Source organism: Pongo pygmaeus, chromosome X (assembly GCF_028885625.2).
Source record: "Pongo pygmaeus isolate AG05252 chromosome X, NHGRI_mPonPyg2-v2.0_pri, whole genome shotgun sequence".
Classification (NCBI taxonomy): Eukaryota; Metazoa; Chordata; class Mammalia; order Primates; family Hominidae; genus Pongo; species Pongo pygmaeus.
Genome location: NC_072396.2, coordinates 144,332,431 through 144,344,196, shown reverse-complemented (window position 1 = coordinate 144,344,196; position 11,766 = coordinate 144,332,431). Strand labels below are relative to the sequence as shown.

The following is an 11,766-nucleotide window of genomic DNA, read 5'->3' as shown; positions in this document are numbered from 1 at the left end:
CAATTATACTTGTGAGCTCCTTAAGGACAGGGGCCTTGTCTGCTTTTGCTCCCCATATATCCCTCAGTGGCTAGTATAGTGTCTTGAAAATAGTATGACCTCAATATTTGTTGAATGAATGAACAAATGAACCTACTATACTAAGAATATTTCTCCTTCTAATAATTAGCCTAATTACTGTCTGTGGGCCTTGACATATTCCGTAAGTGACTTCCTTCCTATGAGGCAACTCAGTCCCTTTCTCGGGATCTAGACCTGCTGCCAAGTCATCTTTCAGATCTTCTAGACATACTCCCTTATGGATGAATTCTGGAGAAAGAACAATTTTAGGTCCAAGTGGAGACCTTGCTACGCTGGACTTTAACCTAAATATCCCAGTGTGCTGAGATATTTAAAATCTTGGTTCTATAATCTCTGGTAATAATGCTACCTCCAAAGTCTGTAGCATCTGCTAATTTTATATACATGCCTTTTAAGATTTGATTCAAGTCATCAATTCCAAATAAATAACTTTGTTTGACTGCAATAAATTACACAACTCTATATTGAAAATTGTCTATGGGAAAGAACTAAAAATATAATCATTACAATAACAAGCCAGCAATCATGAATGAGGAAATTCTAGAAGTAATAATTGCTTTTTGAATACATAATAGATGACAGCTAATGTAGAAGGTGGCAGACATTAGTGATTTATACTACTGAAAAATAGTGAATGTAATATTGAGTTCAATACTAAATTCATATAAAGAATCAACTTGAGAGTGTAATTTCCTCGTAAGATAGAAGTATCAGAGTCAAATATGTTTTCAGTACAGTTCAGCACGATGCATATTTGCAGGAGAAATTCTTAGACTTCTCCAATAATTAGGCTCATGTGAGCTATCATAGGACAAATGGCTCTGCTATTTAAAACAAATTATAACCTTTAAAGATGAACATGTACTACTGAAATCTAAGTATAAATTTGCTTTGCATTTTAATTGAATGGTACTATTATTTAATAGGTGAAGCTGATATGAAGACTTCAGAGTGTTTTTTTAACATAAAGTAAGAATACATCATAAATGACAAAAATATTAGGCAAAGCTTATTTATGCAATTTGCCAATATTTCTGGAAGCTTGAAAAAAGCCTTTTCCTGACGTTTAAATTATCTGTTCTATTGGATAATTTTGGAACTTAAAAGGGATGACAAATTTTTATCTTGTTTTTTTCCCATGCCTTAAAGTTGACATGTGTGTAAAATTTGGATAGCAGTTTTAACTTTCATGTCAATCACTGATGTGTCATCAAAAGGTGTGTGTAACATAGTGTTCGCTGATGGCACATTGAATATTTTCCCCCAAAGAGTCTACTTTTGACGATGAAAAATCTTCTGACCATTTGATTGAAATCACTGTCTAGTCCAGTGTTTAGATGTCGGTGTTTTGGGCCAGGTGCAGTGGTTCACGCCTGTAATCCCAGCACGTTGGGAGGCCAAGGTGGGTGGATCACCAGAGGTCAGGAATTTGAGACCAGCCTGGCCAATGTGGTGAAACTTCATCTCTACTAAAAATACAAAACTTAGCCGGGCATGGTGGTGCATGCCTGTAATCCCAGCTACTCAGGAGACTGAAGCAGGAGAATCGCTTGAACCTGGGAGGCGGAGGTTGCAGGGAGCCAAGATTGCGCCACTGCACTCCAGCCTGGGTGACAGCGTGAGACTCCATCTCAAAAAAAAAAAAAAAAAAAAAAAAAAAAAAAAAAAATCAGCAGTTTATAAATGAGTAACTAGTTTTAAGAAGGGACAAGGCATGTTGAAGATGAAGCCCACAGTGGCAGGCCATCTACATCAATTTGCAAGGAAAATAAATGTATTTGCACTGTAATTGAAGAGGACCAACAATTCCCAGAAGAAACAATAGCCAACACCATAGATATCCCAATTGATTCAGCTTACAAAATTCTGACTGAAAAATTAAAGTTGGGCAAACTTTCCACTCGGGCGCCAAAACCATTGCACGCAGATCAGCTGCAGCAGAGTGTTCAATGGCAATTTAAACAAATGGGATCAAGATCCTGACAGCTGTAACAGGAGATGAACATGGCTTTACCAGTACAATCTTGAAGACAAGGCACAATCAAAGCAATGGCTACCAAGTGGTGGAAGTGGTCCAGTCAAAGCAAAACTGGACCAGTCAAGAGCAAAAGTCATGGCAACAGTTTTTTGGAGATACTCAAGGCATTTTGTTTGCTGACTTTCTGGAGGGCCAAAGAACGACAACATCTTTAGCACACCTTTAGGCACAGCTTTAGCAGAAAAAATGCCCAGGAAAACTTCACCAGAGAGTCCTTCTCCACCATGACAATGCTCTTGCTCATTCCTCTTATCAAATAAGGGCAATTTTGTGAGAGTTTTAATGGGAAATCATTAGGTATCCACCTCACAGTCCTGATTTGGCTCCTTCTGACTCTTTTTTTGTTTGTTTCCTAATCTTAAAAATCTATAAAGGGCACCTGTTTTTTTTCTGTTAATAATGTCAAAAAGACTAAATTGACATCTCTTTCCTAAATGGCTGGTATCATCATTTACCAAAGTATCTTCGTCTTTATGGAGCTTATGTTAGAAATAAAGTTTATATTTTAATTTTAATTTTTAAATTTTATTTTCCACAAACTTTTTGAAGTCCTCTCATATTTGGACTTTTTAACAACAGAGGTATGAAAGAACAAATTCTGCAGTTGTAATCTGTTAACCTTATTTCAACACTAGTTTGATATTGAAAGCCTAGACATGTTTTTCTTCACACTTATTAAAAAGCTATTGTCAGTGGGAAATGAGTATACTTTCATGCTTTGTAAAAAATACGTGTTCAAAATCATAAACAGTATGATCTCAAAATGACTGAAAAAAATGCCATAATGTTAACTGTGGTTGCCACTGAGTGATGCAATTAAGGCTAGGGTTTGCTTTTCTGTTTCTTTATGCTTTTTCATAGTTTGCAAGTCTTCCACAATGAGCATGTTTTACAAAAAGTGACAAAATAAAAAATAAAACCTTTATGAATAAAAGTGTAGCAAGTTTGAACAGTTTAATACTGTACTCCCATTTCCTATGTACCAGCTTTAATCTGAAGTCCTGTTGTAACTTTGTTAGCGAACCCTTTTTGGTTGATACTGAAATCTGCACTGTGGATCCATAACAGCTGTTCTTTTGTGTGAAACATGGTACAAGCGAAGGAAGTGCTATGCCTAACATCAGGGCTCTGATGCCTCTGTTCACTTACAACTTCATTTTCAAACATGGGAAGCTTCCATGATAGAGTAACTGAGTGTTGCTTGGCTGCAAATTAAAGACAGCGATGTGGGAACACAGGTTCCCTGTGCGTTTTCTGAGTGAGCACTTTCTCGGATGCCTTTCATTATCCCTCTCCTCTCAACTCTTCCACTCCCTAGCTTCTCTTGTACAGTGGTCAGTGGGGTGATTTTCTTGTACCTCCACTCTCTGTGCCCTGGGTTGGGAATATAACACCAGTATGATGCCAATGAGTGTTCACAGAAAGTTGGAGAAAAGAGGTGGCAGAGATTAAAATGCATAAATCATAGAATTCCCAAAAGAATATTTTTAAGACAAGTTAATGAGTAACTCTGTCCTTTTGGTACAAGAAACAAACCAGAAAGCAAACAAAACCCATAAAAACTATTTGTTCAAATTGTGGAAACTATCTTGCATTATTATATTGTAAGAATAAGTTTAGAAAACTGTTGCACTTCAGGCAAAAGTCCATTTTAATTGACCTGAGGTTTTGCTAAATTCAATAAGAATTTTATTTTTTTCTGATTATACTGATGATACTTGCTCAAAATCAAGCAATACCCAATAATATAAACATAAAAGTCACTTAGTATTGCAACCCCCCTGAGGTAACCATATTTTTTTGAATATGTATATGTATATATACACATACACAACATACATACATATATAATTTTGTGTATATTGAACTATGTTATACACACTATAATTTTAAACCATATAAAGTCGTATGATTTTTCTATATAAATTAATTCATATATATATGACTGTTTTAAATAGCTGTGTGGCATTTCATTTATTTCATGCACATGGTTTAACTATTTCCTAGTTTATTATATAAATTTCTTCTCCTCCTCTTGCCTGCTATTATGAATAACATGGCAATGTATTCTGTACAAAAATATTTCCATTCCTGCCAGATTAGCTTCTTGGTGTAAAATAAAAAATGTGGAATTCCTGGGGCAAAAGATGTGTACATGACAAACTGTCTTTTAGAAAAGCTATATGAATCTGTGCCCCCAACAACAGTGAGCCAGTTTACCCTTCCCATTCCCAGCATTAAGTGCTCTCCATCTTTAATCACTCCTCGTAGATCTGGAGTCAGCAACCCAGTCAGCATCTTTAGGGCTGTAGGGAAAAAAAGGTAATGAAGAATATCTGACCAAGACTATATGTGGCCCACAAAGGGGGACATTTCTATTATCTTAGCTGTTTACAGAAAAAAAAAATTTGCCAACTCCTGGATTAAAGGAAAAATAGTGTTTACTCTTGGTAATATTAGCTTTTCTTTGCTTATTTGTGAGTTCAAATAGATTTTCCATGTACATGTGGGTGTTTATATTTCTTCTTTTGTCAATTACACTTCCTTCACCCATTGTCCTATTAAGACACCCATTGTCCTATTGCTCATCTTTTTTCCTTTTTTACTCATTATAATTCTGTATATTAGAATATGTGCATTTTGTCATGTATTTCACAAATATTTTTCTCTGTGTCAATTAATCATTAAGAGTGTATCTTTTATATTGCACAGAAAGTTTTAGTGTTTATGCAGTCAAAGCAAATATTCCGAGAATGATAGCAGGTGCTACTTTAGATATGGTAGTAAAAGAAGTTCTCTCTGACAAGGTGACATTTGGGCAGAGAACTGAATTAAGTGAGAGAGGGAGCCATTCATATATATGGATGAAGGGGAATCCAGGCCATGTGAACAGCAAATGCCCAGACCCCAAGATAGGAGCTTTCATGGCATATTGGAGGTACTGCCAGGAGGTCACTGTGACCAAAATGGAGGGAGATTGGTAGGAGTTGAAATTAGGTATGGAAGGATGAGAGCATGTAGAGCTGTGTAGACTATGATAAGGACATTAGATTTGATTCTGAATTCCAGTAGAAGTCTGGAATATTATGAACAGAGGAGTGACATAATCTCACTTAAGTTTTAAAAGGATCACTTCTATTTTTGGTATCTTTTAAAAATATGTGTTATATTTTCTTGTTATAAAGTAAATGCATGTCCATTTTCAATTATATAGATAACATACAAAAAAGAACCAAGTAAGGATGATAGTATTTTAATAAGCTTTTCTGGAGATTATATATATATATATATATTTACCTTTATCTACATATATTAAGGTTGGGACATACCTTAAAGATCTTCTGGCCCAGAAATAAATCCAGGCATTTATGGTCAACTGATCTTCAAAAAAGTTGCCAAAAACACACAATGGAGAAAAGGCAGCCTCATCAATAGATGGTGTTGGGAAAACTGGATATACACATGCAAAAGAATGAAATTAGACACATCTCACACCATGTGCAAAAATCAACTCAAAATGGATTAAAGACTTAAAGGTAAGACCTCAAACTGAATGTTCTTACCACAAAGATATGACAAATATATGAGGTCATGGATATGCTAATTACCCTGATTTCATCATTACACAATGTATACATGTATTAAAACATCACACTGCACTCCATAAATTTTATATATATATATATATATATATATATATATATTTGCTATGTGTCAATTCAAAATAAATAAGTAACATAGAAGAAAAGTTTCTTGACATTAGTCTAGGCAGAGATTTTTTGGATATGACCCCAAAAGCACAGACAACAAAAGGAAATATAGACAAATGGGATAGCATTAAACTAAAAAGTTTTCTGTACATCAAAGGAAACAACTGAGTCAAAAGACCACCTATGGAATGGGAAAAATACTTACAGACCATACATCTGGTAAGTGGTTAATACCCAAGATATATAAAGAACTCAACTCAATAGCAAAAAGAAGTTGTAAATAACCCAATTAAAAATGGTCAAAGAACCTGAGTAGACATTTCTTAAAAAGAAGACATACAAATGGCCAACCAGTATATGACAAAATGTTCAACATCACTTATCATCACAAAAATGCAAATTAAAACCACATTTAGATAACATTTTGCACCTGTTAGGGTAGCAATTATCAAAAACATAAGGTAACAAGTGCTTGTGAGGATGTGGAGAAAAGGAAGCCCTAGTTGGTGGGAATGTAAATTAGCACAGCCACTATGGAAAACAGTATGAATGTTCTGGCCCAGAAAAAATCCAGGCATTTATGGTCATATGATCAATTACCATATGATCCAGCAATGCCACTACTGGGTATATATCCAAAGAAAATGAAATCAGTCTGTCAAAGAGATATCTACACTCCCATGTTCATTGCACCACTATTCACAATATCCAAGATATGGAAGCAACCTCAAGAAAATATTTTATATATATATATATATATACACACGAATGCTATTCAGCCTTTAAAAAAGAATGAAATTCTGTCATTTGTGACAGTACGGATGAACCTAGAGGACATTATGCTAAGTGAAATAATCCAGACACAGAAAGTAAAATACTGCATGATCTCCCTCCTATGGGGAATCTAAAAAAGTCAAACTCATAGAAGCAGAAAGTAGAATGATGATTTCCAGAGGATGGGGCAGGGTTTTGGGAGACGTTGGTCAAAGGATACATCATTACATGTAGACAGGAGGACAAAGTTCAAGAGATCTATTTTTTAATTTTTAAAATTTTTTTCATCTTTTTATTTGTATATATTTTTTGCGATGGAGTCTTACTTTATTGCCCAGGCTGGAGTGCAGTGGTGTGATCTCAGCTCACTGCAACCTCTGCCTCTTGGGTCGAAGCGATTCTCCTGCCTCAGCCTCCTGAGTAGGTGGGATTACAGGTGTCCGCCATCACACCCAGCTAATTTTTGTATTTTTAGTAGAGATGAGGTTTCACCATGTTGGCCAGGCTTGTCTTGAACTCCTGACCTCAAGTGATCCACCCACCTCGGCCCCCCAAAGTGCTGGGATTACAGGTGTGAGCTGCTGCGCTCTGCCAAGAGACCTATTGTATATCATAACTATAGTTAATAACAATATATTGTGTACTTGAAAACTGCTAAGAGAGTAGATTTTACATGTTCCCACCACAAAAAGGATACATATGTGAGGTAAAGAAAGTATTAATTAGCTTGATCTAGCCATTCCAGGATGTATACATACATCAGAAATCATATTGTACACCATACAATTTTTATTTGTCATGTACAAAAAAAGATATGCCCAGCTTCTTCTGCATTTTGTGCAAAAGTATTTTGTTTTCAACTGTCGGGCTAACTCTTGAGTGGGCGTTCTGTTTCTCCAGATTTGTCCTTGTAAATAAAAAAAAAATTAGGTCTCCTTCCTCTACTGTGATACAGTGTATGATTTATAATTTTATTTCTGGGTTCTACTTCAAGTCAAGGCTTCTCTACACTTTCAGTTGCTGACATCAGATTGGCTTTGAAACTTTTTTTCATGTTAAGAGCAAGAAGGCTTTTGTTCTTGGAGCAGGCAGAGAGTATTGTACTTTCTTTTGGCCGAGGAAACAGAATGAGCTGCGACAGTCTTAAGGACAAACATTTGTGGTAAGGATTTCTTTACCTTAGAGTAATATAAGAAATGGATTGGGGCAATGAGTGGGTCAGTCTTGGAATATTTTTATAGATAGCATCCCCCATAGCCAGTCATTTTCATTCTTGTAGTAGTTTCCCCTTTTCCCCAGAATCCCCCATTTCTAGGACCAATGATTTGCAGGACACAGTGCAGTTCTTGTAAAGGTGTATCCGTCCATACAGACTGCAATAACCTGCTTTGGGTTTCTCTGACAGTTCTTTGTCTACTGTTCAGTTTCTTCTAAAATAATTAGGATTCCCAAGTAAAGGCAGGTGGGAATTTCTCAACTCTGGATTAGAACTTCACCACTGTAAACCTGGAACTATTAGTATAACAAATCTGGTGTGCACCTGGGCTTCACGGGTTGGCTGTACCTTGGTGTGGTTCCTATGCAATGTATGGGCCTCAGTCTCTGAGCCCTCTAGTGATTAGGACTTGAGAAATTGCCTTGTGAACTTCCATATGATTGGCTTATAAATTTGGACAGCAGATTATTTATTTTCAGTGGGTGAAAGACCGTTCCATTATTTGTGTCCAGTTCTTTTTAAGCACGCAAATTTTCCAGACCAAGAAGAACTACCTTGGTCCCCAGAAGGTAGCCGGGGGGATGTAGACTTGGAGAGCAAAGAAAAATGGGAGGTCTTGAGGGCAATCTTCCAAAAGAATATGGTGATGTTTCTCACATTTTTTAAAGCAGGGTCTCTAATGAGGCAAAACCACATTTTATTCTTGCTCTACAGTATTTATTTGTGGAGGTAGAAAGTTTCTGGGGAAGGAGTGGGACTGTTTATATGAAGAACCTAGAGGTCTTCTCAGAATGAAAGGATTGGAAACTCCAACCCTTTTTTTCTGTGCTATGCAAGGTTCTTGAAAGTTGCTCGAGGGGCCCAAAAAGATCCTAATGAAAACTCACCAAACTTGGTGAGAAAGAGGTAGAAAGGGATGGGGGCAGCTCTCTCCCAGAGCCCTCCATCCTCCTTTTTTCATCTGAGCTGGTTACTCTGCAGGCTAGCTGCACATCTCTTTCTGAAATTCCCTTTGTCTGTGCTCCTATATCGGATCATTATTTCCTAGATTCATTGTCTTGCTCTTCATTGATTTACTTCATCATATTTGGGGGGAATACATTCTCTACTAACTTCTTTATATGGGTTATAAACTTTTATTAATAATAATAATTATTATTATGTCTGATAATGTCTTAGACAACCTTTATTTTTGTTTGAGAGCCTGACGCAGTATAAAATTCCAAGCTGAAAAACCTTTTCCCCCCTGATTTTGTATTTATTTTTCCATTAGTTTGTAGAATCCAGTGTTGCTATTGAGAAGTTCAATGTCATTTTGTTTCATTTTTTTTCAACTTTAATTTTAGATAAGGGGGTCCATGTGCAGATTTGTTATATGGGAATATTACATGATGCTGAGGTTTAAGGTACAGATCCTGTCATCCTGGTAGTGAGCATAGTACCCAATAGTCGTTTTTTTTTTAATCCTCCCCACCTCCCTGCACCCTCTAGTAGTCCACAATATCTATTGTTCCCATATTAATGTCCATGTGTGCTCAATGCTTAGCTCCCTTCATAAATGAGAACACGTGGTATTTGGTTTTCTGTTCCTGCACTAACTGGCTTAGAATTATGGCCTCCAGCTCTGTGCATGTTGCTGCAAAGAATGATTTCATTCTTTTTTATGGCTGCCTAGTATTCCATAGTGTATATGTAGCACATTTTCTTTATCCCATTTACCACTGATGGGAACCTGGGTTGATTCCATGTCTTTGCTATTGTGAACAGTGCAGTGATGAACATACAAGTGCATGTGTCTTTTTGGTAGAATAATTTCTTTTGGGTACATAACCCAGTAATGGGATTGCTGTGTCCAGTGGTAGAATTGTTTTAAGTTCTTTCAGAAGTCTCCAGACTGCTTTCCACAGCAGCTGGACTAATTTACATTTCCACCAACAGTGTATAAGTGTTTGCTTTTCTCTGCTGCCTTGCCAGCCAGCATCTGTTGTTTTTTGACTTTTTAGTAATAGCCATTCTGACTGGTGTGAGATGGTATCTCATTGTGGTTTTGATTTGCATTTCTCTGATGATTAGTGATGCTGAGTATTGTTTCATATATTTGTCGGCCATTTGTATGTCTTCTTTCGAAAAGTGTCTGTTCATGTCATTTGCTCACTTTTTAATGGTGTTATTTGGTTTTTACTTGTTAATTTATTTAAGTTCCCTATAGATTCTGAGTATTAGACCTTTGTCAGATACATAGTTTGCAAATATCTTCTCCCATTCTGTAGGTTGTCTGTTTGCTCTGCTGATAGTTTCTTTTGCTGTACAGAAGCTCTTTAGTTTAGTGAGGTCCCACTTGTCTATTTCTGGTTTTATTGCAATTGCTTTTAGGGACTTAGCCAAAAATTCTTTACCAAGGCCAATGTCGAAAAGAGTATTTCCTAGGTTTTCTTCCAGGATTTCTATAGTTTGAGATCTTACATTAAAATCTTTAATCCACTTTTAGTTAATTTTTGCATATGGAGAAAGGTAGGGGTCCAGCTTCAATCTTCTACATATGGCTAGCCAGTTATCTCAGCACCATTTACTGAATATGGAATTGTTTTCCCATTGCTTGTTTTGGTTGGCCTTGTCAAAGATCAGATGGTTGTAGCTGTGCAGCTTTATTTCTGAGTTCTCTATTCTGTTCCATTGGTCTATGTATCTGTTTTTGTACCACTACCAAGCTATCTTTATTTGTTTGTTTGTTTTTGAGACTGAGTCTCACTCTGTCGCCCAGGCTGGAGTGCAATGGCATGATCTCAGCTCACTGCAACCTATGCCCCTGGCTTCAAGCAATTATCCTGCCTCAGCCTTCCCAGTAGCTGGAATTACAGGTGCCCGCCACCACGCCTGGCTGATTTGTGTATGCTTTAGTAGAGATGGGGTTTCACCATGTTGGCCAGGCTGGTCTCAAACTCCTGACCTCAAGTGATCTGCCCACCTCAGCCTCCCAAAGTGCTGGGATTACAGATGTGAACCACTGTGCCCGGCCACCCAAGTTGTTTTGTTTACTGTGGCTTTATAGTATAGTTTGAAGTTGGGTAGTGTGATGCCTCCATCTTTGTTCTTTTTGCTTCGGATTGCTTTGGTTATTTGGGCTATTTTTTGGTTTCATGTGAATTTTATAATAGTTTCTTTTTTCTAATTCTGTGAAGAATGCCATTAGCAGTTTGATAGGAATAGCACTGAATCTGTAAATTGCTTTGGGCAGTATCGCCATTTTTATGATATTGATTCTTCCAATCCACGAACATGGAATGTTTTTCCATTTATTTGTGTCATTCCTGATTTCTTTCAGCAGTGTTTTGTAGTTCTCCTTGTAGAGATTTTTCACCTCCTTGGTTAGGTGTATTTCTAGGTATTTCATTTTCTTTGTGGCTGTTGTAAGTGGGATTGTGTTCTTTATTTTTGTTTAATTTTTCATTTCCACAGCTTATTGGGGAACAGGTGGTGTTTGGTTACAAGAGTGAGTTCTTTAGTGGTGATTTGTGAGATTTTGGGGACTGTGTTCTTGATTTCACTCTCAGCCTGGATGTTGTTGATGCATAGAAATGGTACTGATTTTTGTACATTAATTTTGTATCCTGCAACTTTACTTAAGCTGTCCAAATTTATAAGCCAATCATATGCAAGTTCACAAGGCAATTTCTAGGAGCCTTTTGGCAGCATCTTTAAAATTTTCTAAGTATAGATTCATATCATCAAGGAAAAGAGATTGTGTGACTTCTTTTCATACGTGGATGCTTTTTATTTCTTTCTCTTGCCTGATTGCTCTGGCTAGGACTTCCAGTACTATGTTGAATAGGAGTGGAGAGAGGGCATCCTTATCTTGTTCTGGCTCTCAAGGTGAATGGTTCCAAATTTTGCCCATTCGATATGATGTTTACTGTGGGTTTGTCATAAATGGCTGTTGTTATTTTGAC

General features: G+C 36.8%; 1 protein-coding gene across 1 annotated transcript in view; it reads left to right on the top strand.

Moving 5' to 3' along the window:
* The first annotated feature begins 7,720 nt into the window (after nucleotides 1–7,720).
* Nucleotides 7,721–11,766, top strand: part of MCF2 (MCF.2 cell line derived transforming sequence) — a 125,532-nt gene continuing 121,486 nt past the window's right edge. Inside the window, exon 1 of the mRNA XM_054471507.2 lies at nucleotides 7,721–7,765. The gene's annotated coding sequence lies outside the window, so the exon portion shown is untranslated. The remainder of the gene's footprint in view (nucleotides 7,766–11,766) is intronic.